Below are 13,084 nucleotides of genomic sequence, written 5' to 3' on the forward strand. Positions count from 1 at the left end.
TCCGAAGCCCTCATACAGACATACATGCAGGCAAAACATCAATGCACATAAAATAAAAATAAATATTAAAAACTCTTTAAAAAAGATACCACACTTTGACTTCTAGCCTCCACGTGTGCACACATACAAATACATACAGCACACAAAAGAATGAAATGGAAAGTATCTAAGTGACTCTTAGCAGAGCCAGTTGGCTGATTTTTCTGCTTGATCTTTAACATAGGGTTTGAGCTTGTTGGCCTGTGCTAGGGATATAAGATGGGTTCCCTGTCGCTACCAGCCGGGGAACAAGTGTTCAAATGCATGAGCTTCTGAGAGACATCTCACATTCAAATCAAAACACTATTTAAATATCTAAGAGGAGGGTATCTAAGCATGGTGGTGCAAATCTTTAATCTTGGCACTTGGAAGGCAAAGGCAGGCAGATCTCTTTGAGTTCAAAGCCAACCTGGTCTACATAGTGAGACACACACACACCCATCTCAAAACAAAACAAAAAAAGAGTATAACTGGTAACATTCTCTGTAATCTTCCTGCATATTTATCTTTTCAGACCAGATACTGTGAACTATAGTTTGATAAGATGAATTTGTTATGTGTGACAGGGAGAGCTTACTTCATATCTATTAAATTGTTCTAGATTATTCTATTGGTTCTTAAACAGGAATCCAAGCTGGGCGGTGGTGGCGCACGCCTCTAATCCCAGCACTCGGGAGGCAGAGGCAGGCGGATCTCTGTGAGTTCGAAGCCAACCTGGTCTACAGAGCGAGTTCCAGGAAAGGCTCCAAAGCTACAGAGAAACCCTGTCTCGAAACGGAAAAAAAAAAAAGAATCCAAGTTCGGTGTCTTCCATCCATGTCAGCTGACTCACAATTCACTGTATCAAGATCCAGGGGATTCTATGCCTTTGACCTTGCTGGGCTCCTGCTTCTCTCTCTCTCTCTCTCTCTCTCTCTCTCTCTCTCTCTCTCTCTCACACACACACACACACACACACACACAAAGACAGGGTGGAGATGGAGGGAGGGAGGGAGAGAGACAGACAGAGAGAGAGAATGTAGTAAAAATAAATGGTAGAACTGAGATACGAGTAGTCTAGCTGGACTTGAAGAGTCCAGGAGAAATACAAAGATAAATTATGAGTCACTCCAAAGATGAACCAGGGTCAGAGTCACAGAACGGATACTAAATCAAAATTTCAAGAAGGCAATGGTTCCACTAAGAGCCTAAACCCTAAAGTAAGGCAGGAATTTTTAGCAGCAATAAACAACAAAAACAAACGTCAAGCCCACAGGCAGAAATTAGTATGATCAGATGAGAGGACAACCTGGGGTTAATTTTGTTGGGTCCAGGGAATGCGCAAATAGTGGGAAACAGACCACCAATGTCTATGAACCAGAAGCAAACTTTATTCCAAAAATCACCATGGGGTTTAAAAAAAAATGCTTACCAGTTAAATGGGACCACAGTCAGAGTTCGGGCTTCTGATACTGTGGCAGTGGGGTGGATTTTGAGCCCCTTTTTATAGTAAAAAGCAAGCATTAGGCATGCTAGGAGTCACGTAGAATCAACTATTAAAAGTTAACTTTGGTCCACAGCAGTTGTTGTTGGCTATAAGGGGCAAGGGGGTTATCATAAAAACTTAACCCCTGGCTGTAGACAGGAGCTGCTGTAAAGCAGACAGCCATTGTTAGCAGTTAACCTTTAGTAGCTGACAGAGCTGTGGGCATAAAGCAAAGAAAACCACTGGTAAAAGTTAATCCCTATTTGTGTCAGCTTTCATCTCTTTAGGCTTATAATTCATATTCCTATATTTTTATATTCCTATTCCTGGACACTTAACTTGCCTAGTTGCTGTGAGCAAAAGATTATTTACCAAGATGAGAACTACTCCAAGCTTAGTGAAGTCCAGGTTAGGCTGGTCTGCATAGTGAGACCCTGTCATCACCAACAGGACCCTACAGCTAAACAATCCAGGGTGGGGAACTCGTCCTTAAAGATGCAGCACAAAGCTGATTAGTGGTGGAACTGAAAATGTGCTCTGACTGCTGCAGATGCAAGGCTTCGTTTGCATGTCCAGCCCTCGGGGCTCTCCACCTGTTGAAAGGGGTTGCTCAGGTCACTGCCTTAGCAGGAGAGACCAACTTGTTATGGCCCTGGTGCATAAACCAGGGCCCAGTCCTTTTATTTATTTATTTATTTATTTATTTATTTATTTATTTATTTATTTATTTATTTATTTATTTTAATTGAAGGAGGGAAGAGTTCTTAAATACAGGCTTATAGCACAATGGGAGAACCCCTGAGGGCAGAAGTTTGCTGCAGATGTTTCACAATCTTGCATCTAAGCTGTTAACGCCCAATATACAGGATACACAGACAAGGAACTTCCCTTCAGCATTCAGGAGGGTGGAACCCGGCAGGGAATTAGCATAGGAAGGATATCAAGGTCAAGGTCAGCAAGCAAGGCAACAGTTACCCAAAACGGGGGCCAAGACCTTACAGGTGCCCCATTTTACTAAAAAATGAGCTTCTGACTTAGGTTGCATGGGACTTCAGCAGGTCACCTTACCTGTCATGGAGATGCCTGCCCAGGCCACACAGGCGCTCTGTCTTAGGTTGGTGAGCGCCCCTCAGGTATTACCATCTCTGAATACTCATCATACAGGCTCAGTCGTGTGTGAGCTGCAGAGTTAACTGCGGCCAAAGATCTCAAAGTGGCACTGGGCTTGCAATCTGTGTGTTTGACACAGAAAAGACCAACAGAAGTCCTAACCCACCCATAGCCAGCAGGCTAAAGGCAACTGAGCCATTCCTTTCCTTAACGAGCCTTACTGCAAATTGGAGTCCTTGTAAAATGCTATCCCAGGGCCCAGTCTTATTCAGGGTGTTTGTTTCTTGAATGCTTGTGGACTGAGTTGATAATAAGAGGAGGGAATTTGAGATTGCAGAGACAACAAAGAAAGCCGGAAGTATAGAGAAGGTGAGGAGCCAAGTTTTGCAAGAAAGTGTCTCAGTTTACCTTTTTCTCCATGATAGCAGCACATTAGTGATTGCTAATATTTGGGAGTTTTGGGGGGGGTTGTTTTTTTTTTTTTTTGGTTCAGTTTGATTTGGTTTTTTTTTTTTTTTTTTTTTTTTTTGAGACAGGTTTTCTCTGTGTAGCCCTGGCTGGCCTCTAACTCACAGAGATTCACCTGCCTCTGCCTCCGGAGTACTAGGATTAAAGGTCGTGTGTCACCACCACCTAGCCGTATTTGTTGTTTTGAGACAGGGTGTTGCTCTATAGCCCAGGTTGGCCTTAAAATCACAACAGTTCTCTTGTTCAGTCTCCTAAGTGCTGAGATTACAAGTATATGTCACCACATTTGTTAGCCACGACTAAATACTAACTATATGTGCAACTAATCGGAGTATATTTCTCTGCTTCTCAGTGTGACAGTATAACTTTATCCTCACAAAAGAAAAATGATGTGAGTTCCCCACATCTTGTGCAAAAGGAAATCACTTCCCTTGGGTCGATATATAGACATGGTAACTAAACCGTTCTAACCACACTCATAAGCAATGGGACAAGGGGGCAACAACTGAAAAAAGATGAAGTCCCTGTTGACATTTTAGGGCACAGTTGCCCTAATAACTTAGAACAACTTCTAGACCATCATGTGTGGGAGCTTGTGGAAGAAAGCTGTGAACATCCTGTGAACTGTGGACAGAGTGCAGCATGTTCTTCCCCCAGGGTGGCCTCCTGGAAAGAACTACACAAACTATGATAAGTGAATGCACTTGAAGGCCAGGACCTGAAGGGAATGCCCTGGCATGTCCACATTAACTCTCTGGGAAAGGCAAAGGCCTGGGAGGAATATTCTCAGCTCTTTTCACATGACCCAAGACGATAAGATATAACACCAGGTACATTTCCTCCTTGTACTTATATGTGCTTCAGCTAGCTGTAAACATCACCTCATGTTTTATTTGCTTTAATAATAAAAATGGGAAGTGCATTCTTTGCACTACACTTAAGGTCAAACACTTGGAAGCCCTGGGTACCCCATGCAGGTGTTTGCAATATCCTTTGATCCACAGAGACTTGGCCTTGTTGGCTACAGGTGGGTTGACAATCATGTAAGGGAGAGGATATTTTACAGTTTACATTACTGTGTTTCAGATACCCTGAGTGGGAGGACAGCAATTCCCCCAGAAGCCATGGGTTATTAATGAAAATTTCAGTACCAATTGTTGGTCAGGGAGGCCACAGAGGCCACAAAAGAACGTCTATTGCCATTGCTCTGGCCCACTGAAACTACATGGTAAGACACTATTTGTGGGGAGAAACGGAAGCCCTGAATGAATGAAGTCCTGAGTAATGTCTGCTGTTGACATGGACACAGCCATTCCAAGGACCAGAGCCTTACATCTGTGGGAAATTGGGAAGGCCTCCACACTTCCACTGAGGCTCAGTGAGATATCAAAGCCTGCCTTCCCTCTAGTGCAAGTGTGAATCTTGACAGTATGTGTAGAAAATGTCCTCTGTAATTTTTCTCCTCCTCTACGGGACTGCTCCTACCAGGATTAGTTAATCCTGTCTCCTTATTCTGCTGTATGTGGTATGTGATATAACAGCCCTACCTCCTTGTTTATCTGTGTGTACTAGTCCCACTTCCCTGTTCAATTGTATATAATAAACATACTGAGCTTCTGGGATGCTGGAGCTTCTCCATTTCTCCATCAGCCCAGACCATCCAGTACCAGCTTTTTGGTACATGCGCCTGTATGTCTATCCTTACCCCATTCCCCTGCCCACCCTAGTGAGGGTTCTAGGACCAAAAAGCTGTGCAAGGGTGCAGTACCTATTGGTGAAGACACAGCATGCTTTGGGTACCGAGATATCAAGCTAGAACTGAGCTGGAATCTTTCTCCCTGCTGAGTAGCTTTCACAGTGTACAAGGGGCTATGCAGACCTGTGGCAGAATAAGATCAATTGCATCCCTGCCGCTGACCCCAAATGCTATAGTATCAACCTGCAAGGCAAGGAGTACTTACTATGTATTAGTGACATGAAGGTTATAGGAGTACCTGTTCAGCTGGAACCTCCAGCTCACTCCTGTTGATCTGGAAAGCCCCATTCCTCTCTCTCCAAACTCCACCCTTGCAGAGAATCTCCAAGAAAGAAAAGGTACCGAAAAAGCCCAGTTCCACATCCTTGGTGGCTGAGGCAGCTATTCTCCTGAAATTGCCAGCAGCCCAAGTCCCCTCCTAAAGTGCTCAGTTTTTGACCGTAACTGGGCACAAACACAGCTTGTGGCAGACACGTCATCACCCCTCACCTACAGGCTGTATAAGCTCCCTGCTTTAGTTCAGAGAGGCGTGACTTCTGCCTCAGTCTCTGGGACTGGAGAATACATCCAGGAGTTGCTTTGCTCAAATAAACCTGTTCTTTTACTTTTTCAATTTGGCTTGATCTGGTTTACTGTGTCAGCAGAGAAACCTGTTATCGAGATACAGAAAACCTATTAGTAACCACTGCTTTTGGACAGAATTTGAGGCCTGTTCCACAAGAATGAATCCAGGCCTGGTGCTGCAAACCTGATCCATGGCTTGGAAGGTCATAGGCCATAGGGAGAAACCTAGTTCTGTTGTTTTTGCTAAATGACACGTTATCAAACTGCTTCCTAAGTATTTTTGCTTGCATCCATAGAGTAATGCCCTCAACCCAGGGAAGAAAAGCTTCTCTCTGCAGTGCTCAACAGTTAATGCGTTAAGAGACTTGTAACTGGTCAAAGTGATGAGGATATATGTCTATTGAATGCTCAACACAATTGGGATATTATATCCATAGGAGGCATGGAGGTCTTTGTGCTCACAGATAAACACTAGGGGAACTTGGAATGTTAAGCACATGGTGTTGGAAGGCAAAAATCTGTTATCTGCCTGGAAGACTGGAAGCAGATGTATTTACTAGCCTGGTGACCTTTGCACTATGTGACCAGAGACTTTTCTAGCATTGGACCCTTCCCCAGACCCTTATCATAAATTTGTTTTACTCAGTCAACTTAACAGAACCTATATTTATGGACTTTACAAAAAGTTTCAATGTAGTCATATCTGATATGTATTTAGCTTATTTTGTTCCTCAAGGAGATTTATGTACGTTTTGTTGCGCATGTGGGATTGAGTAAATTATCACCAGAATAGTTTCCACTAAATTGTGCTGTGCTTAAATATACTTAAAATATACTACTCAGGGTCAGACCCCAGAAGTTTGGACCAATACTGGCTACTGAGTCATGTTAAACTGAACTGTCTTCATGCTTCCTGCTGATGTCACTCGGCTAGTTGTGAAGGTCACAGAGACCTCCACATATATGACCCTGGCCCCACTAAGGCTCAGGGAACATCTCAGAAGAGGGCTGGAAAGAATTTGGATCCACAAGATGTGATGTGAAGCACTATCTTGTGGACAAGACACGGTCATTGCTCTCCTGAACTCACTGCAGCTGTAGATTACCTGCATAAGCTTGCCCAAGATAAGTCAATAAAATCTGCCAACATCCCAAGAGGCAGCACTAATTGGACTCAGTGCGTTATGAGTAATGAAAAAGGAGGAGAGAATATGAAGAGAGTGTTGGGGCTTCCTGGGGCAAGTGGGAAGGATGAGATGGGGACTCCTGAGGAAGGAGTTGGGTGTGCACATGGTCAACATGCATTATTTACATGTGTGAAATTGTCAAAGAATAAAAGATACTTTTTTAAAGTCACTATGTGTTTGAGGCATCTGCTACAGCAAGCTAGCTAGTTCTAAACTAATACAGGCAGGAAATCAGGCCAAAAGGAGCAGATAGCTAGCTGGTCTACATGGAACCCAAGTATCTTGTGTGTTTGGGATAGAAAAATTACAATTACCAAAAAAATTATATAAAATTTACTGTCCTCTGTTTGAATTAATCATTGGTTTCTGATAACTATAGCATCATGAAATCACACCAAAAATCAATATGTTTAGTCACCATAGGTTATTTATTTATTTTGTGTAGGGTATAGGTGTGGTGGTTTGCATAAGAATGACTGCCATTGGCTTATGTATTTGAATGTTTAATCACCGGGAAGAGGAACTGTAGCACAAATTCTTTTTTTTTTTTTTTTTTTTTTTTTTTTTTTTTTGGTTTTTTGAGACAGGATTTCCCTGTGTAGCTTTGCATCTTTCCTGAGACTCACTCTGTAGCCCAGGCTGGCCTCGAACTCACAGAGATCCACCTGCCTCTGCCTCTCGAGCACTGGGATTAAAGGCATGTGCCACCACTGCCCGGCTGTAGCACAAATTCTAATTGGTCTTAATAATAAAAACCCAGAGTCAAATATAGAGGTAAATGCTGAAAGATCAGAGAGACAAGCCACAGCCACTTCTTACCTCACCAACTCCTCAGCCTGAAAAGGGGCCGAGTTCCTGTCTCAGCCTTCCTTATGTTCCTCTCTCTGTCCAGCCATATCACTTCCTGTTTCCTCCTCCCTAGTGCTTGGATTAAAGGTGTGTGCCACCGCGCCTGGCCTCTGTGATTAGCTAGTGTCTAGCTCTGTCCTCTGATCTCCATGCAATTTTTATTTGTTAGAGCACAAACAAAATATCACCACATTTCCCCTTTTTGTCTAAAATGGGAAAAGAAGGTTATAACTAATATAAGAAAAATGATATACAATAAGTACAATAACTATACAATATATACAGGCGATAATTACATCAACAATGTCTATTCCATAAACATTTGACAGATTCAGAGAAAATACTCCATATCTATCCTATCTTGTTGAGTCCAAAAGGTTGTACCCAATTCACTTTCTATTCTAACTTGCATTACCAAAATTATCTTTTCATGTCTCTCAACCTTACACACTTTACACTTCTTTAGTGAATTTCTTTTCTGAATCTGGTAACTAGGAAATCTTTAACTATAAAGTCTTCAACTCCATCAGAGACCCAAGAAGGAAATAATATTACCTAAATAAACAGGAAGTGCAAGCAAGTGACTTCCAAAAAATGTGAGAAATAACAGAAACAGCTGGCAGCCTGGACCATCACCCAAGGTTCTTTTGCAACTTTGGGGCATCCATCTTTGGCCTACAGGCCTAGCATATCTGACAGACTTTTCTGTGAAGCAGGAATTTCTGAACTGCTGTCCTACCTTGTCTTGACAAGGTTCGGCAGTCCTTTCTTTTGTGTCCTGCTTGTCCAATTTGGACAGCATACTGTCAGCAGTCACAGCAAGGGCATTTTCTTGCCCAGTGGCTAACTTTTGCCACAAAGAAAGTCAACTCCATATGGAGTTTCTTCAATGCCCATCAGCTTCTCTGAAGTAGATTGGTGCTGCCAGGAGCAGACATGTCTCATTGTCATAAAAAAAAAAAAAGAACTTATGTTATTAAAACATCTTAAATGTCACATTCTATAGATCTCTGAAGTGTTTGAAGACTACCTGTCTACCTAAAATATATCTGTTTGACCTTAAAAAACATACTTAAAATTAATACAAGTTTAATTGTAATAGATAACTAGCTACTAACCTTCATTTCTTTATTATCCTAAATAGTTTGTAATAATAATTTTCAAGGACTAACAATTTGCATTACATTGTTAAACAAGATGTATAGGTACAATAACTTGAACAAAATTAGAAATGTATGTACAGTATGTTCTAACAAAAAAATCTCAACTTTGTATCAATATACAAAAATCCATATCAATGTAAAATATTTAAAACTAGTAGTTGTTCTTTTGGTTTAAAAGTAGGTTTAATAATCTGCCTTTTTATCCTATTTCTATATTCCCCTGTTTCTTTCCAGGGTAGATTCAATAATCTACCCTTCTATCTTATCATATCTATATCCCCCTTTTTTCTTTTCAAAACAAGTACCCTGAATCTAAACTCATTTCTTTAGCTATTTTCCTGACCATTACCAATAACAACTAGTAACCAACTCCCCTAAACAATGACAGATATCTATAACCCAATGAAAAACCAAAAATCACCCAACCCACCTCTAGGGAATTTACTTCCTGCTGTCTGGGGGCAATGGCATCTTTAGGGAATCCTGAAAAGAAAATTTGAGGTTAATTGTCAAGACCTGGGAGAGGGAGCTATATCATTTGTTTTCCAGTTTCTGCGTAATGGGAAACCACAGGGCTTATCTCACATTCTGGCTAGGTTAGTCTCTGAGGCTGAATCATCTCAGCTAGCCACCTTGAGATTGTCCTGAGCAGTTTGTAGTACAAAGCTGATCTTTAGGTGGTGTTTTTCATCTTAGTGGTGTTATCATAGTCCTGGTGGAATCATCTTTGTGGGATCCCATCATCCTTTTGGAGACCAGAGATTGCATTAGGTCAGATTATTCCTTTTCTTGGTAATTTTTTCTGGGTAGTTCTCCCTTCTTCTTTGGATGCTTATTTGTCTAGAGGTCTTTAAATTCCTCAAGATGGTTGTTTTTATTTTCCTGGAAAGATAAAAACAAAACCCTACCCCAAGCCTAACTTTTGGGAGTTTCCCTTTTGGCAAGTTATACCTGATCAAATGAAAAGCATTTGTTAGTCTTATTAGTTAATTTAGATTGAATGGTCATGCTGGTTGATAAACTATCACCTCTTTTAATCAAGAGGTTTCTCTTTTTCAAAGCTAATCTTTATCAATTTTTATTTATCGTTTCTCCTGAAATTTTTGTTTTATTTTCTAATTGTTCTACCATACAAAGCAGTATGGTTTTTAAAATAGGCATTAAGTCCTTTAACTGCTCTGGGAAGGAGTTTCCCCTATGGTCACAGGAAATGACAGAACCAAATTTGACATGGGGGTCTGTGAGAGGCCTCCCAATACATTTCCCACTGGCAAAGGGTTACCCTGTCTGTCCTTTGTTGATCTGCATTCATTGGTCCAGTGTCTGCCTTTGCCATACCTTTTGCATACTCCAGTAGGAAGGGGCCTTTTGTTTGGATTATTCTTAGAAAAAAACATTGTTTCTAGGAATGCCCTGTTTGCAATCCCTTTTTAGGTGACTTTATTTGCCACAATTGAAATACCTGATATTTTAATTTTTCTTCAAAGTTCTGGAAATGACCTCTCCTATCATCATGGTTATGAGATTCAATATTGATTGTACCTCATATCTATTCCTCCAAGGGTGCTGATCTTACCTTTAAAGGCCTAATTACCCTTTTGTGTTGTGCATTTGCGTTTTCAAAAGCCAGAGATTCAATTACCATTTGTCTAGCTTCTGAATTTGTTATCATTCTATTTACTGCTAAAGTCAGTCTTTATAAGAAATCAGTTAAGGTTTCTTTGGGGCTCTGTATAACTTTAGTAAATGACTCAGTTTTCTTTCCTACTCCTTTAATTCTGTCCCAAGCATTCAAGTCTGTTGTGTGGCATAAATCCAGGGAGTAGTCATCATATAGAAGTTGGCTTTTTACATAAGTATAATCTCCCTCTCCAAGAAGTTGGGTCTTGGGAGATTTCCATACCTCTAGCCCTCCTTCATTGTTCAATGGTCTTAGCCTCATCTTTCCACCAGTTCCTGTAGCTAGAGTTTTCCTGACTGACCAATGGTCAGGACAAATCTCTCTCACCCACCAGTCCCGCAGCCGCTTAGACCCAACCAAGTAAACACACAAAGACTTATATTGCTTACAAATTGTATGCCTGCAGCAGGCTTCTTGTTATCTAGTTCTTATATCTTAAATTAACCCATATCTATTAGTCTATAAGTTGCCATGTGGCTCGTGGCTTTCTGGTACCTAACATCTCGCTTTCCATGGCAGTGGCTGGCAGTGTCTCTCTGCCTCAGCCTTCCACTTCCCAGAATTCTCCTCTCTCCTTGTCCCACCTATATTTCCTACCTGGCTACTGGCCAATCAGTGTTTTATTTATTAACCAATCAGAGCAACACATTTAACATATAGAACATCCCACAGCAAGTTCCTCCACTGTAATTGAGGACCAGGCTCCAAGACTGCTGTAACCAAGTCTCTCCAGTCTTGAGGGATAATTCTATTACAAGCTGACCATGAGTTTAACATCTGCTTCACAAAAGGTGAATGCATGCCATATGAGACTATCACTTCCTTGAATCTCCTCAAATCTAACATTTGTATAGGAGTCCAATCAGCTCTTACACAGCTTTGGAGATATCTATCACTTGGCAGTCCCTGTAAGGTTACTGGATAAATTAAGGTTGCCTGTTTGGAAACCTTAGGCTGTTCTTCTCTTACCTTATAATGCAATGCTGAGATTGGTTCTCCTTTGATTTCCTCTGTCTGGGTCTGAATAGCTCTATGATCTGTTTTAATAAGTTTTTCTAAAACTTTTATCTTGGCACTCATATTAACCAGATTTTTTAATGATAAAACAAAAATAATCAAACAGATAATATTTATAGTTGACATTATGTAAATCCAATTTAATTCATTATCCTCTCATTTAATTGCCCCATTTTCAAACCATCCAGCGTCTTATCATTCAGAGATCTACCTCCCTCCATTGTAATAGTGTTTCCCATTTTTTAATGTGGGAAAAAAACTCTCTCTTTTAACTAATTCCTCTCTTTAAGATTCCCAATTGTCTCACCAAATCTGCCAACAGTAATGATTCAGATGATGAGGAAGTACGGGGCTGACTGCTCTGCATAGAACAGTAGAAGCCTGAGCAGTTTTCAAGGCAGCTACCTAGTGTGGCAGCAGCCTGAGGAGGGGGTCCAGGGAAAGCCCACAACCCACAGGGAGAGAAGAAGCCAAAGAGCCAGCTGCCTGCACAGGGGAACCTGTGAAAGCAGCTAACTCCTGCGGTGTTTGGAGCCCCAAGGCCTATGGAGTTTGCTGCAGATAGGCTGCAACAGAAAAATCCCAACTCGCTCAGGAGGCTTGAGGAAAAGAAAGGAAAACCTTAGCCAGCAGGGTAGTGACTCCAGCCGCATGCAGCTCTACCCTGTGCCGGTGGCTGCAAAGTGGCTTTTTCGTGAATTTGCACCCCCAAAGTTGGATGTCAGATGTAGCTCCAATTTTAATTGGTCTTAATAATAAAAATCCGGAGTCAGATATAGAGGTAAGTGCTGAAAGATCAGAGACAAAGGAACAAGCCACAGCCACCTCTTACCTTGGCAACTCCTCAGCCTGACCAGCCTTATGTTCCTCTCTGCCCAGCCCTATACTTCCTGTCTCCACACCCCTAGTGCTGGGAGTAAAGGTGTGTGCCTCTCAAGGACTGAGAGCAAAGGCATGAGATCCCAAGTGCTGGGACTAAAGGTGTGTGCCACCACAGCCTGGCCTCTATGGCTAACTAGTGGCTAGCTCTGCCCTCTGATCTCCAGGCAAGCTTTGTTAGAGCACAAACAAAGTATCACCACAAGGAACTCTGAAAATACTAGAAGGATTAGAACACATGACCTTGCTGGAGGAAGTTTGTCACTGGGGATGGGCTTTTTTTTTTTTTTTGAGGTTTCAAAAGTTCATACCAGGCCCAGTCCCCACCCCCACCTCCCACCCTCCGGTCTCTCTCTGCTTTCCGATGAGGATGTAGCTCTTAGCTATTGCTCCTGGGCCAGCCTGCATGCTGCTATGCTCCCCTATAACTGTAATTAATGAGGCATCCACGTAATTTATCTGGTAATCAAGAGAGGTTTATTTCTAGGATAACTTACAGCCAGTAGGGGTTGGTTACAGGATCTGGGAGAGATGAGGTACCACCCAGCAGAGAACTCTGGCTTGGTCTCCCACCCAGCTTCCAGGACCAGGAGGTATCCAGAAGGGGCCAGCAGGTATGCACCTCAAGAGTCTTAAAGGGCTCCCTCTCAGCCACACCCCAGGGGCAGGTCATAGGCAGGTGTGGCAGTTCCCTGCTGTCACTCTAGGGGCGGTGTTTCAAGGCCAAAGCTAGAACAGCTACTCTCTACACTCCCCACCACGATGATTGAAAAGTTTCCATACCCCATATTGGGTTTCTCCACTGATGCAATAAATCAGGTCAGGCCAAATTAAAGTCCAGGTTTTAATCGAACATTTCCAGGTGGTCCCAGGGGAAGAGGCGAAACCACTAGGGGATGTCTGTGG

This window comes from Peromyscus eremicus, chromosome 3 (genome assembly GCF_949786415.1).
Source record: "Peromyscus eremicus chromosome 3, PerEre_H2_v1, whole genome shotgun sequence".
NCBI lineage: Eukaryota > Metazoa > Chordata > Mammalia > Rodentia > Cricetidae > Peromyscus > Peromyscus eremicus.